Here is a 16,751-nt window from a genome sequence, read left to right on the forward strand (position 1 = left end):
CGTGCGTTCAAGTACCCATAAGTCGGGGCTGTGTTTTTAACAAACGGATATGCTTTCAAAACTCATCTCCTATATTCCATGTAAACTTACCCGGGTAGAGATTGTGGACCGTGCATTTAAGCTAAGATAATTAAAAGCTATCCTTTCAAAAGTTCTGGAAATAAGTTACATTTCTGATGCCAATTTTTTGCGCGATGTTGGTAGCGCCGCGAAATGAAAACTGTGTCCAACTTTGTGTCACATTAGGAAATTGCACAAACTATCTCCAAACCTCAGAATTATAATGGATAATTCAGTAATGGAAATACAATTAAAACAATCTTCCACTTCTTTGTAAGGTTATCAATGTTTTATTTGCCTGGCATCTCGCAGTGTTTTCTATGCAAAACGAAACACTACAACGAAACTCGGCATTCTATCGTAAATGCGCGCGAACTTTCTCGCATTTGCTAGCGAAAAACACTCTCATTTTCCATCAATGAAAAATGTTAATTTAAAAAACGGTGAAACTCGTTACAAAAGAATGTTGACATATGAATTGTTCCAGCAAAAATGTCACGGAAAACGCACCATATGCTGGTAATCTTCAACGTCTTTTATTCGCTCCAATGCATCACAATGTTCCCGAGTGATGTTATTAAAGTCTTCTTGTGTGAAGTGATGCCCACGAATATCTAAAACTATTTTACAGTTAGTATACTTCAGCATCTCAATAACACAATGTGGAAAAAGGGCTTCTTGATTGTATGCAACACATAAAAGCTGAAGGTGTTTGTGCTGCTTAAAAGGAGATATTTTATAACTTTCCTGTGAAATTTCTTGGCAATTGTCCAGAAGTAATATTTCGAGAACTGGGCATTTTAAAGGGAGCTTTCCAAACAAAGAGCTGGTAACTTTACAGTGGCTCAACTGTAGAAAACGTAGTTTCCCAATGTTCAATACCTCTGTAAAGGCTGTGGGAACAGTTTGTTTCCGGCTGTATCCAATCCAAGCCAGAATCAAAACTTCAAGCTTTCCGCATCGGCTTAAAATGCGGCAAAGATCCTCCCAATCCAAATAATGGCACTCGCTCAAAAAAATTTTCCTCGTTCTTGGGTAGACATATTTTTCTAGAACATTTGAGGTGATTTTTCGTTGAAAATCAAAGTCAACCTTCCTCCATAGAGCACTACTATGAACAATGCCGTACCATTTTTTGCACACAAGCGTCAATGTGCAAATTCTCTCAGCGTCTGGGAGAAAACCGAATATCAGGGCGAGCACCAAATCGGGTAAAGCGTTGATCATGGTTCACAGTATCTTAATGCAGTATTTTGTAACTGAATGACTCAATGTTTTTGAGAAAGGTAAAATAGGTATCAAGTAATGCGGAATTGGGTAATCTTGTACAGGGATGATCGATGCACGATAAGAATGCAAGATAAAATAAAATGATATGCTCTTTAATAGTCACATCTCAGTTCTAACTCACTAGCATAGTAATTTCGTTTGGCCATGGTAAATTAGTTGCAAGATATATTTTTACGACACTTACGGTTATGAAATAACTCTTAACCTCTTAACCCACCTGACGTGTAATGCTGTCACGACTAAGTGTGGAGAACACTAACCACTGTGTGCACCAGCGTCGCTTTAGGTCGTAACATATAACTAAATTTGACTAGACAGGTTATCCTTTGCCCCATAGCTCAGGCCCAGGTTCGATTCCTGGTGGGGCGAATTTTTTTTTTTCGACTTATCCTTTTTTTATAAACTCTTGTGGTATGTTTTCAAGGTGCATGGTTACGCTATTGAGATCTTCATGTCATATCAGAGAATCTTTCTTCCCTGTAAAAGGAAAGTAACGCCGCGCTATTGTCTACCAATTCAAACCCGAAGTTTGAAAAACAATGAACTTTTAGTGGATTTTTTTTCGCCATTAAAGCCTGCTGTTGTTTAGCCTATTCGCATCTCTCAAAATAAATTTACCGCTTCTGCCTGGAAATTAGAGTTTCGGCGAGTAAAGAGCAAAGATACTTTCTTTGCAGTGAACGGGGTCCTTCCCTCCCATCTCATTTACAAATTGTAAAAAGTGATTTTCTGACTTACGCAGCTTTTTGGTAGTTTTAAATAATGTAAGTTGTTTAAAAATCCCTAGCTTCATTTGCCGCTTTACTTTATTTATCAATATGGGCGGACATAATTGACTACGCTTAAAATACAAAGTTGTACAGGGATGATCGATGCGCGATAACAATGCAAAATAAAATAAAATGATAAACTCTTTAATAGTCACTCAACATCTCTGTTCTAACTCACTAGCATAGTAATTTCTTTTGGCCATAGTAAATTAGTTGCAAGATATATTTTTACGACACTTAAGGTTATGAAATAATTCTGTGGAGCACACTAACCACTGTGTGCACCAGCGTCGCTTTAAGTCGTAATATATAACTAAATTTGACAGAATAGGTGATCCTTTGCCCCATAGCTCAATCGGGAGAATCTTTATGTTGCGCGTGCATCACGTGTAATTCATAAAGACCCAGGTTTGATTCCTGGTGGGGCAATTTTTTTTTTTTCCGACCTATCCTTTTTTTTTATATATAGACTCTTGTGGTATCTTTTCAAAGTGCATGGTTATGTCATTGAAATCTTCATGTCATATCAGAGAATCTTTCTTCCCTGTAAAAGGAAAGTAACGCCGCGCTATTGTCTACCAATTCAAACCCAAAGTTTGAAAGACAATGAACTTTTCGTGGAATTTTTTTCGCCATTAGAACCTGCTGTTGTTTAGCCTATTCGCACCTCTCAAAATAAATTTACCGCTTCTGCCTGGAAATTAGAGTTTCGGCGAATAAAGAACAAAGATACTTTCTTTGCAGGGAACGGGCTCTTTCCCTCCCATCTCATTTACAAATTGTAAAAAGTGATTTTCTGACTTACGCAGCTTTTTTGGTAGTTTCACAATAACGTAAGTTGTTTAAAAATGGAACAATGCTCTAAATCTCTTCATTTGTCGCTTTTCTTTATTCATCAATATGGGCGGACATAATTGACTACGCTTAAAATACAAAGGCTAAAGCTTTCAGTCGTTAAATGATGCTGTTTGAGAAGAGATTGCGATCCCGAAAAAAAACTGCCCTCGAGGGTGAGCCGGAAAGCGCAGATCTTCAGATATAAATATTAAGGCTGGGGTCTACATGAAGGCCGTATTTTGGCTAGGTATTATGGTTTTAATGCAAATGTCTCGTTCACGTTTCAAGCAGTCAAGAATCTCTCTGCTCATCCCACATATCTGTGTTTTGGGCTGTTTTGTAAATTATTTGGTGATTTTTAGGTATATTTGGAGATAAATAGTTTTTCTCAAAGGATAAGTAAAATTCATGGAAATAGGAAATTTTGAAGATTTGGTGTTGTTTTCAAATTAGAATTTGAAGTTAAAAATTGGTAGATGTACACCAAACATTTTCCCACCAACCTGGGGTGTCCTTTCGGAGACATTCAACTGTCTGGTGGTGTCCCATAACCTTTCTTTCCTTTTAATCCCTCTTTAAACTTCCTAAAATTTCGCTTACATTCAGGTAGATCCCCGCCTTAAACTATCATGTACTCTTTTCCCATTTGCGATGAAAGTAAGTCAGTAAGTGTGCCCGCGCGCGAGAGGGAGACAGACAGACATAGAGCCGGTTTGCGTAAGAAATCGCATGCGAATGATAAAGAATGTATTTTTTTAGATCTTTTTTGCACCCTCCTCCTAACCTAAAAGTGAAATCACTCAAACGTAACATAGGTGCGAGAATCACACTTTTTTTATTGTCTGCTAAGGCTTGCCGCGTTGTTTTCTTTTATATTCACTGCACCAGTGGCTGAATAATGGAAACGCACGAAGTTCATTCCAACAGAAGTCAATTTAAATTTTAGTCATGATCAGTCGCAAAAAAACAAATATAAGGCGAATACGGTAGCTGTGATCCATCCAGTGTCTTGTAAAATTCAAGCCATAAAAATAGACAAAGTTTGACCACGCGCTCCTGATATCTCAATGTTCCTGCTCTTATTTCTCCTCAGGCAAAGTTTAGTTCTCTTGGTTTAGTTAGGAGGGAGGCCTTTTGCCCCCCCCCCCCCTCCCTTAAAAAAAAGTGACAAAATGTTAGTCACCACGGCCCTTTGAGTTCAAAGGTTCAAGAAGCTTTGTACCCCAACGGGCATTTTGTTTACATTTTGAAAAACGAAGGGTAAAGGTAAAATTGCAGTTTTTACCGCTCCAAGCTACTCGCGGCCGCTTGCTCGTGAAAACATGAACCACAAAACAAACTGGTACTACAAGCTGAATTCTACGTCTTTTTTCACACATGGGTTATCTTGCTCCGCAAAAAAATGAAATGAGGTAAAGTGGTAAAAACAAAATCTGTCTTACTTAGGCATTAACCCGTCCACGCGTTTCAAACGTGATGTATGGCAAAAGTCAGTAAGTAGGTAAGTAAGTAAGTAAGTAAGTAAGTAAGTAAGTAAGTAAGTAAGTAAGTAAGTAGGTAAGTAAGTAAGTAAGTAAGTAGGTAAGTAAGTTAGTAAGTAAGTAAGTAAGTAAGTTAGTTAGTTAGTTAGTTAGTTAGTTAGTTAGTTAGTTAGTTAGTTAGTAGGTATTTATGCATGGTGACTAATTTATGCATGTTTCGCAATGTTTGATCCATTAGCACATGTTTTGATATTCCTGATATGTTCTTTCTTACGAGTTTCAAAACAACGGCCGGTTTCGAAAACATAAACACCAAACATGCTTGGTCATTCGACCATCGCATAGATTTTGATAGTTCTGATCTAGTGTCATCGGCAAAGGCTCTTTTCGCATTAGAAAAACTTTGGAGGCCTGGCACACCTCTGCTAGGAAGCATGCTGACAATAATTCTAAGCCGATTCCAAACCAGTATAGTATTCTTTTAAACAATAGTCACCCAATTTATGCATTTTCTTTGCTTTTGTTCTTATTATTTTTATCTCGCCTTTTCTTGCATATCTTTTATCATTTTGCATTCCACTTTTTATCCGTCGAAGACTGTAGATCGACAGCCGAAAGCTCATGTTTCTTTTTTAAATTTTTAGCCAGCGAACGTTTTTATTACAATTTTGATAGGCTGAATAAAGTTTAAATAAGTTCAGTTATTCTGTTCTATGCAAGCTTACTACTTTAGATGACCTCATTAAGGTACACTAATTCAATTCCTTTAGTTTCTGTGGGAAATTTACAGCTTAAAGGCCGCAATTCAACGAGTTTGAAAACTCATCGCAAAATGAAAGATCCTGCGTGTACCTGTATTCGTCAACTCTCCACATTTCTGGTACTAATGAGTGAGCCCCTCTATGGGTACCCCGAGACTTCGTTTTCGTCGCAGTTTTTTGCAAATCTTCGATTGAAATCATTCCCTGACAGTGTAATTCATAACCGAAAAGCTATCTCAGCGCCAAAATTGCCGTATAAACAATAACAAGGCCGGGAAAGATTGTTTGCATTTGTTGCCGACTTTGTCCTGCTTGGTCAGTGTTTGACGCTATATTGTAACGAAAGGTTTCCGTGCGGGACTGCGCGGTCAGGGACGGATATGGACTAACAGCTTGGATGCTTTTGGATACACGGATAACGGGCGGACGGACTTGACTTGGGGAAAGCTCGGAAGAGCACAGGCTCGTTGCACGGCACTTGTTAGTCAATGCCAAAGGCACAGGATCGTTGTCTCTTCGCCAGCCGGACAGCAAATCAGCAAGGACTCTCCCAGATCTGGAACTCTCTTGTCTTCTTTATTGTAGATAAAACCTCGTAGTACATAGGTCGAAGGTAACTCAAATATTGCACGGTACATGCTTGCTTATATATGCTCACGGTGCGATAATAATGGCATGCGCAGGTGAACTTTAAGGTTTACAGCAAAATAAACAACTAAGTCAAGTCTTATCAATACCAACATCCGTAAAGGAAACTGCTAACGTGTAGATCTTCCGTTCAAGATAAGTTCGAGGAAATTGCTCAAGGCGTAGGCAAATAATGGTGTTAATTGGAAATAAGCTACTCCATATTTGAAAACAGGTAATTAATATGAATAAATTATCGATATTAAACGAAATACTGGACGATGACTGATCTTAACACTTAGACAGAAGTTCCTTTGTATGTCAACATTTATGAATTTGTAATTATTCTACATTTAAGATTCATACATTGTTATCTTAGGACATTTCCTGCAGATTACGATAAGTTTACAATTCTAAGTAAAGTGCGGAACTAATTTACGATAAGGCTATACAGAAGAGCAAATATTACGCATAAAACTACTTATAGTTTTGGGGGTATTTCTCTTCTGTGACACTACCCACCTTACGATGAAAACCTCCTGGTTTTCGGAGGTTCAGGACCTTGTTGAACAATGATGTTACTGTCAGAGAAATATAATCGTAGTAAATTGTGGAATATCGGCCATAACTTGGTATTATCTTTGTTTTCGGCTATTTCGACTGAACATTTTTTAAAGGTTTTGGGTTAAAACCTTACTACACTACTCGTACTATACGAGTAGTTAGAGATACTTCAACTACATTATGGCTATGATATGACGATTCTTGTTCGGGATATATATTGCTGGAACTCACATGAACGGAATATGCATATGGCGGGAACTCGCCAATGGATACTTTAATAAATAAATGATATCTTCATTATCACTGTTTATTTATTCCTGATTCATTTATTATTGATTGGTGATTTACCGGTCCATCCCTTCTCCTTGGAAGGGCTGTATACCTTGACTATGTTGTGCTTGATAAAGGAAGCTGAAATCTCTTGATCAAACTTGCTGGTCAGCGCTGCTTGAGAGGCTGTGATCTTTCAGGCCGACAGGCATGAGTTGAAACAGGAACTTTATTTTAAGAACATGGCCTCATTGGACATAAAACAACAGAAAGTCGTTCCGCACATAGGAAGTATCTGCTGTTCGACGAGCCTGGTTGATCTCTGTGGCTAATCTCGGTTGCTTATGCAGTTCTGTAGCAGCAAGACCGTGAGGTGGCATCAAAAGAAGAATGATGAGGAACTTAAGAAAGACACTGGGTGTTTGCCTACACTGTTGGATAAATCGGTTAGAAAAACAAACATATGTGGGGGAAATTGGTGCTGATTCTCAATCCTTGAGAGAAGGAGTGATTTGGTTGAGTTGATCTAGAACTTTCAACAGATTAGCCGTTGGTGGTGAATGGATTACTGTAAGTGGCAACTCAACAGAATGAGAGTTAGTCAGGTTTAAGGCTCCGTCTGCAAAGTTAATGATAGCACCGTTTGTAGACAGAAACTCTCGGCCAAGGACAGCGTTAATAGTCATGTTTTCTACAACATGGAATTGACAGGGAAATTTCCTTTCACTGAATGATAAGGTGACTTCGATCTGTCCAATTGTTGGCAGTTTCTCGCCACTGACTGTGTCCACTCTGGGATAAGTGCTTGGAGCCATAATGGGTGTGGTCTCCAGAGAATACTTCTTGTACGAATTCAACATCTATTATAGAAATAGAGGCTCCTGAATAAACTAAGAGATCTACAGGATGACCAAGTATTTCCGCAGTTACCAAGGCATTGCGTTGCCCTTGTTTAGGAGGAAGACTCGTGTTTCTTGCAGAGCTGATATTCTTGTCTGTGTACGCTAATTTCTGTAACGGGTGTAGGGTTGGCGCTGAATTGAGAGAACATTTGACTTGGGAGGTTTTGCACCCTTTCTTCTCCTTGGCTGCTGGGTTTGTTTCCAGTTGTAAGTTGTTACTTTCTAGGGACGTTGACGTTTCATTTGCAAGAGTTCCCTCAGTTACGCTAGACATCACAGTTGCATTCGTCGTTTCATTAGGCCTGTTTTCGGGGCAAATTTCTATTCGGACAACAATTTCTTGTTTGTCAGTTGTTCTGGGGGGTCTTGCAGAGGTGTCTTCAGAGTCAGGTTTTGTAAAGGAATCAAGGTGCGTCTTGACTTTGATCTTTGGTGTACCGCTTTCTGTCGTTTCGGTTGGACTGCTGATTGTGACGGAATCAATAGAGTTAATTGTTGGCACGTGTTTACTCTCGGGTGTGGGTGATATTGGTTGGCTTCGTCTAACATAGTAAACCGGCTCCATTGGCTCTCTTTGCTTGTTCTGATCATGGGATGACTGATTAGGTAAATTGTCTCCTTGATGAATGGCAGCGATTCTGGGCTCGTGTTGCAGCCTTTCGCTTTTGTCGCAGATAGTTCGTGGTTGCCAAGAGCTTGGACTGTGTTGGAATCTGTGAAAGCACTCACAGGTAGGTCTACTGTATCGGTTTCGCACTGGCTGTTGATCTTGCCGAGTGGTCTCGGAAGCATATGTGCGCATGAACCCATCTATGCGTCATTGCATTCTCTGTATGTCATTGATGGCTTTGGATAAGTCTTGGGAAAGCCGAGTGACATCAGATGGTTCGGCGTTTCATATTCTCTGTGGTTGGGGTTCTCTGAGAGCTGCCTTGTGTTCACGATTTTCTTCTCGTAAACGGGAGATTTCGTCTTGTCCGCTGTCACGTCCATAGGGATCTCTTGAGGAGGGCTGGTAGGCTGCTATAGCCGAGTCTTGCATATGCTGACCGCTAACAAGAGTCATGACTTGTTTGATATCCCTGCGAAGGTTAGCGAGCTGTTCATCAACAGAAGTCTGGGGTGAAAACTTGTGAGCGGATACGGAACCCTCTTTTAGTTTCTCTTTAGTTTCTAAACTGGAGAAAAGGGTGTCAAGTTGTTGTTGCATACGAGAAAAAACGTCAGTTCCTTTGGCGTCCTGAATGGATTGTTGAACTGTTTGCGTGAGGCGAGCAGCATTTTCGGCTTCCTGGAAGGTTCTAGGTTGGCGCACCAATACTTCTCTTTGGGTGTCAGGGCGTAAATGGCTTGTGTGAAGAACCAAACTTTTTCTTCCTCTGATAATTCAAGGTTGTCAAACTTATTTTGCAGGTTTTCAATATATTTATCTAAAGGCTCGCTTGATCCTTGTTTTCTTGCTGTTAAGCGCCATACTCGATCTTTAGAAGAGAAGCGGTCTCTTAAGGCGTTGCTGAGGGAATCAACAGTCTTTTTATCACTGCTGGTTAAGGAACGAAAACATGATTCGGCCGGTCCAGCCAAATACAACGCTAGTTCTGCTAGCTCAGCGTCACTAATAGATCGGAGTCGACGGCGCTCTAAATGGAGAAGAAATTTCTCCAACCATCGTTCAAAATTTTCACTTTCATAGCCATGAAATAAAGGCAATTTAATCGTGTCCGGGAGGCTAGTAGTGGTGTAATTTTGGTCAGGTTCTTGGGCTACGTCAGTGCAGCGTCCTACTTGGCGTTGTAAGTCCGTAATGTTTCTTTGAAGGTCGGTAAGCCGGGAGACGACATCCATAGTTTCGGAGGCGAAATTGTAACCGCTTGTAGGCCTGTACTCCAAGTAGTAGTGGGACCCTTTAGTTTTCAGACAATGGTTTTCTTCGCCTTCCTTTGAGTTGTCTTCGTGAGTGTCGTGAAATAACTCTGTCAGATGTTTCTGAACGGATATCAATGGTGTGGTTTCTGTAAAATCTTCAGAATCTCTGTCCGCGGTATCGCTTAGGGGGGAGATGCGTTTGATAAACTTGCATTTTCCGCCTGTAAGCTGGCAGACGGATTATGATCGGGGGTTATGGCGCTGACTGCGTGAAGGATGGACGGGGACTCTGGACGGCTAGAGGTGGCAATGTTGCTTGAATATTCCGCTTCTTCACGGAAGCAAAGTTCACAGAGATCAGTATTTCCTTGATTGCTCTGGGCGAGTTCTTCTTCTTGGCACTGACGGCAGTCGGGGTCAGCGACGAAAATTGGTGGACTTGTGGCGTTTTTTTTTCTGTGTCTTGAGCGCAGATTATAATAGCCTATAGTCTTTTTCATTCGGTTGGCGGAAAGGAATTGTTTTTTTCTTTCTTTTTTTCTTTTCTTTTTTTTTTTTTTTTTGTTATTGCAATCGCGAAATAGCAGTCTCTTTTTTTAAATATACTGCGTGGATAAATAATGACTTGTCGCCAACAAACACGTTTCGCGAGTACGGCTAAAAAATGAACAGGGCGCAAATACTCGGGGGAAAAATTTTTTTTTCCGAGGGATTTACCTTACGAAGAAAGAGTTCTTTTTCTGGCTTGTCCTGCTGCTTTCACTGTCGTTTAACGGACTGAAGAAACTAACCGGCCGATTTCTGCAACAATGTAACGAAAGGTTTTCCGTGCGGGACTGCGCGGTCAGGGACGGATATGGACTAACAGTTTGGATGCTTTTGGATACACGGATAACGGGCGGACGGACTTGACTTGGGGAAAGCTCGGAAGAGCACAGGCTCGCTGCACGGCACTTGTTAGTCAATGCCAAAGGCACAGGATCGTTGTCTCTTCGCCAGCCGGACAGCAAATCAGCAAGGACTCTCCCAGATCTGGAACTCTCTTGTCTTCTTTATTGTAGATAAAACCTCGTAGTACATAGGTCGAAGGTAGCTCAAATATTGTACGGTACATGCTTGCTTATATATGCTCACGGTGCGATAATAATGGCATGCGCAGGTGAACTTTAAGGTTTACAGCAAAATAAACAACTAAGTCAAGTCTTATCAATACCAACATCCGTAAAGGAAACTGCTAAACGTGTAGATCTTCCGTTCAAGATAAGTTCGAGGAAATTGCTCAAGGCGTAGGCAAATAATGGTGTTAATTGGAAATAAGCTACTCCATATTTGAGAACAGGTAATATGAATAAACTATCGATATGAAACGAAATACTAGACAATGACTGATCTTAACACTTAGAGAGAAGTTCCTTTCTAAGTCAACATTTATGAATTTGTAATTATTCTACATTTAAGATTCATACATTGTTATCTTAGGACATTTCCTGCAGATTACGATAAGTTTACAATTCTAAGTAAAGTGCGGAACTAATTAACGATAAGTTTATACAGAAAAGCAAATATTACGCATAAACCTACTTTATATAAGGACCGTTTATTTTTTAGGAGGTAGGGGGTGCTGGTGGGATTTGGAGGGGGGGGGGTCACCAAAAAGAAAACGGCCTTAAAGAGGGCGCATCTAAAAAAAAAAAAGGGAAAAGGGGGGTCACGTAAAATATTTTAGTAATACTTAAAGATGGGATATGTTTTACTCTTCTTAAAAAATGTATCACCAGAGAAACAAACAAAGAAAGTTTTTAAATGTATTAGAGACGTTCCTTCTGCTTTTAACGTTTCCACGGCTACAGACTACAATTTTAAAGCTACGGAACTTAATGAACAAAAAAAAAATGGTTTCTTTCTTTATATTTACTTAATTTTCATCTCTGTATTTTTGGATTTTTGAATCTTTTTTTCTCATTTTTCCCTTTAAACTTATCAAATACAATAAAGTTAGCATAGCAGTTGCTCGACCAGAATAGCCAAAGCTACCTGCAAGCTGCTAAAGGCCTGTAAACTATCTTGAAGAATTAAAGTTATTGTTAAAACATTGATTCTCCCTACTAATCTTCTTTAAGCTCTTCCTCGTCGCTTGTGCTGCTGTGTGGTCGGGAAGAGCCATAACCAGAAGATCAGAAATTAATTTTTCTTTCTTTTGATTCTTCGACGAATTCAGAGCGAGCTGGCACGTTTCTTTTTTGCTGACTTTATAGTATACAGTTCAAAGAGACAGAATCAACTGTAGTATGAATTGTAATACCTTGATAATGCCAAAAAGATGCTGTGTGACTGTAGAGTATGTATAGCTGGTTTAATTGACGATTTTTTTGGTTTGGGGGGGAGGGGGAGTCACCGAAAAAATTTACCTCAATTGGGGGAGTCATGGGAACAAATTTGATGACTGGGGAGGTCATGCAACTTTTTAATGACAGTTCAAAAAAAATCCCATCGCCCCCCCACCACCCCCTACCTCTTAAAAAATGAACGGTCCAATATAGTTTGGGGGGTATTTCTCTTCTGTGACAAAATACTCGAGTATAGATACCCGGCAGCGGGGAAATGTTTCCAAATTAGATACCCAGGATAACCGGCAGTCTGAAATTATTATAGAATTTCCACGGAACAGCTCATTCAGTTCTGCTTAGTCAAGTGATGTCAAGCGATTTCAAGAATTATGTTTGGCTTTGTAGTTGAGTAAATTTTCGAATTTGGAGCATACAATAATCGCAAGGCTTAAAATCTCGTTGTTTCGACTCTAGAAAATATTCGTGCTCTGGCTCCGGAGTCAACTCTCATAGACTTTAGTCCGCGCAAATTGCGGTTAAAACCCTGTGAGAGTACTCGACATTTGTTCAGAAATGCCAAGCGATTCTAAATAATGTTTCGGTTTTGTAGTGGACGAGTTTTCTTAGCCCCGGCATACTATAAAAATCTCATAATGAAATAAATATTTGTAATCCAAAAGGATCAGTTACTGCGTGGCACAGTTAACAGTTCAAAAGTTGTGAATAGAAATAACTCAGTGCCAAATTAAAATCGATGTTTATAGCAGACGTCTGCCATTAACATCGTTTTTAATTTGGCACTGAGTTATTACTCTCAGTACAGCTATAAAAATCGCGGGCAAGGTTGTTCGAAAAACGAAAAACAAAAAACCATATACTCAGCAGTCAAAAATAATCAATTTCCACAGAGAATTCATGCAGCTTTTGCGAAAGCACAAACGGCAAGGTCTCGGTTTGAGATTTCGCCGTAAAGACCTCACTCTCGGTTGATAAGTAGTTATTATTACGCAAATTTTTAAACCTTCGCTTCCATCTTAAGATCTTCGTTTTTTCAGCGGTAATCGTCGCGTCTTCGATTTCTTCGGAAAGACCCATAGAGTGGCTCATGAGTTTCTGTTTATATGTAATCATTGTATATTTATTTATATTTAATTATATCATTATTTATTTATTTGCCAGACTCTATACGAGTATTTCCTCTCTACCTGAAGTTCTTAGTTGAATAGACTTCTTGTTACAAACTGAAACTAGTTTGCAGGCAATCCGTCTCGTGTAGGCTTTTCTGAGAATGATATTAAGAGGGTGGCTCACAAGCCATTCGATGCTAAGAAGCCATTAAAATCCGACACGAACTTCTTTCGTTCGTCCCATAAAGATGTGTCCCAGGATATAGAGACATTGTTTGGTGGTCACCTAAGCAAAGCATTGCATTGTATTTTGCAGTTTCAATGCCCAATACCCAAAGCAACCTTTATCTTTCAGAGCAGCGGGTGGTAGAGGCCAGGGTTCACGCTTGATGTCTTGTCGGCATAACTTGTGAAAAGACAAAACGTACAAGCTAAAGAGGTCTATTACGCATAATAAGATCAACCTGTTTAGTAAAAGAGCTGCACCCCTTGGCATCGTGGAAGCATAATCCTTGTCAAACGGAGCGGCTCGGTAAATATTCTGCCACTATTCACCTCAGTTTCAAAGATGACATGCGTAACCAAGACATAATGACTGCACTGAGATTCGTAGCTAAAATAATAAAAAATTGTTTGTTTGTTTGTTTGTTTGTTTTCTTTTTTGAGTTTGCTAATTATTACCAGCCCCAACTCAACCTCTATCCTGAGTACACCTCTCTTCAGTATGTTCAGGAGACACATGAAGTCCTACTTAAGATACGTCTCAAGCGCTTTTTACGAACGACATCTTATGCTCATCCCAGGAAATGCGTAACGTATATGAGAGTCATCCAAGTTGATTTGCAAGACAAAGCCAAACAAATTCTGTTTGATTTGTGTCCTAATATCAGGGGCTTCCTGAACAACAGTAAACACCTGCATATAACAACAAGTGGATTAAGAACAGCAGGCTGGAAGTTGGCCCATAAAGCACCATATATATACTAAAGAACCAATTCAGCATGATAAATAAAACATCTTCTTATATGGAAAGAAAGAGGATGCCAGAATAAGAAAGCGATACAGTAACTCATTTTGAAGTGCTGTTGTGAGAACTAAGAAATGTTATGAAATGTTAAAACTACTTAACAACTTGATGTCGAGTTTTTAATTGTTAATGTTTGCTTATATAGGAAATAGTTTTTATTCATTTTTTATTTGAAATTTGTTTTTTAGTGTAAATAATAAAACTTTGTATGTTAATTAAACCTCTAGTAATGTATAATGCATAGTATTGCTGGAAAAAAAAAAAAAGAACATTTTAAGGCTGATTTCTCACTAAGCACCCAGTAAATAAGAACTTGATCAGCCTGAACCCCAACATCATAGGTTCTTTTATAAAATAACTGAACTACTACGCGCTCTCACTGGTCGATAGCAGCGTTCAGATGAGAGTATGTAAACACGGTTGTGACGTTTTAGATTCGCGCGTATTTTTGACAATTATTTTATAAAAGTAATAGAGCACTTTTTCCAAGTTTACATAGAACATTTTTCACTTCTTCAACAAAAGATTTCAATTTTTACGGATTCATAAGTAGAGTGAAAGATATAACCGAAACATTTCACGATATAAGCGTCGATCAAATTCGTGTTCGTTATCTTGACGATGAAAACTGCTACGTGAACTTAGAAGAAGCCCTCATGGGTGAACTGTTTAGTCTGCCCGAGATGTTCCTGGAACAGACTGGAAGAGAATCAATGTTCAGGCCGAGGTGTGGTATTCTCCCACGCCACCGAAGAAGAGAAAGAAAGAATTTGAAACTGAGATTCCATGTCCACCTGCCACTTCTGAAGGCGAACGCCAACTTGATACCTCCTACATCGGTGAACAAAGTTATCACTATACTTCACCCGTTGAAAATCTAATTCGGTCTAAAGAAGAACAAATTCGAAAACAAGATGCTGAAATTGCAAGGAAAACTCATGAAATAGCTTCACTTGAGCAGTCCTTACAGAGACCAATAGATTCGACAAGAACAACCTGTGCGAAGTGTCATTTGCCGGCTGGCCATACACGCGCAAATTGCGTGAATGAATGCTGTACTTCGATCAGCATGCCCATGTGGAGATATAAAACGGCATCCGGAAGAGAAAAGACAAATCAAGGACTTGAAGACTGATCTTCAGCTTCTAAAATCAAAACAAAAAGAATTAAGAGAGGAACTCGATAGTTTGCTGGAAAACATACAGTCCAGTAAACGTACATTTTTCTCACACGCTTGATTAACAGCAACAAGGAGAAGTATATTTCTTATCTGAGTGGCCGAGAGGTAATGAACTGGATGGCAATCATCACAGACGCCAAAAAGATCGCGAAGATTTTCCATGGGGCTGTACCTGGCCCAAACGACGACCTCCGAGGACTAATTCAAAAACATGATTCACAAGAGAAGCTCTCATCGTTTGAGTCGAGCACAAGTAGCAGATCCAATACAGTGAAAGAGCTCTGGGCGAAGAAAGGGGTGACCTTTCCAGGACCTGGTCCTATATGCTAGCCTTTAAGGTGTTCGATACCTGTGTCTCAAACACCAGAGGAGGAGGACTATCAAATAAATTTGGCTTTACGTGAAAGTCAACAAACCACCCGTATCCAAAGTGATCAGTTATCTGTTGCTTACACAAGATCGATTTCAGGAGCTCCAGCCTTCAGATTTTCTCAAGACTACACGGCTGTAAATGAGACCTTGTCACGGCCGAAGTAGCGCATATACTGGCAATAACACTGCGTCTGAAGAAAATGCGTTGTCACTTTTACCATACCGTCAAAGTGATCAGATCGATCAGTTATCCTTTTCCCCTGCAAGATCGATTTCACGAGCTCGAGCTCTTGACTTTAAATTTACTCAAGACTGCACGGCCGTGAATGTCCCTTTCCCCGGGGGAGGTACTCCCAGAAAAATTGGGTGGGGGTGTGCGGCCCGCTTCCCAAAACCCTTACCCTATTTATGACCAAAATCTGCGATATTCCCTACCCTGTTAATGACCTGACCAAAAATTCGAAACCCCTTTTATGACCTGACTCTTAAATCAAAACCCTGTTTCTGACCTGCGTTATACTAAGTTCACTAGCTCAGACTAATGTTAAATTACCGTAAACATAATTTGTGACGGGTTTTTGTTGATTTTCTTTTCGATAATGATGAAAAAGTGGCTTCTTCTTAAAAACATACCCATATCAAGGCTAGAGTGCAAAAACCATACACTATTTATGATCAAAATGGCCAAAATCAGCTAAAATCGATACCCCATTTATGAGCAAAACGGCTGAAAAACCATACCCTTTGGGGCCGCACATACCTATAGAGCCCATATAAGGGAGTACCCCGAGCCCTTACCAAGGCCCAGGTAGCACAGATGCCAGCTCTAACAATGCGTCTGAAGAAAATGCGCTGTCACTTCTCGGAAGTGCAGCAAATTTGCTAGCCTGCGTAGCTGGCGGTATTGTAGGCGCGCGGAATAACGTTTTGGTAGCGGAGCGGCTAAAAGCGAGCGGTCAAGCCGCGAGTAGCCTTCCACGCAGACGCTCTTAGGGCTCGTCACACGTTCCTTCCCCACGTTTGTTTGTTAATCGAGAGCAGCATAAACGCAAATCGCGTGTATGTAGACGTGATCGTGAACCAAGCAGAATACCAATACGAAGTTTGAAAAGTTTAAAAGAAACAAGAGCAGAAAGGTTAGAGAATTTGTCTATGCACGTATTCTTTCATGTATACCCATGTCATCTACATTGTGCTGTTATGTAAATGCTAGAAAACTATTAAATAAAACAATAGCAGCTCCATATAGGCAAGGTTATGAGTAAGTTTTAGGATTGAATGCAGGACATT

The sequence above is a fragment of the Orbicella faveolata genome, unplaced genomic scaffold (genome assembly GCF_042242905.1).
Source record: "Orbicella faveolata isolate gen_17 unplaced genomic scaffold, um_ofav_v1 contig_35, whole genome shotgun sequence".
Taxonomy (NCBI): Eukaryota; Metazoa; Cnidaria; class Anthozoa; order Scleractinia; family Merulinidae; genus Orbicella; species Orbicella faveolata.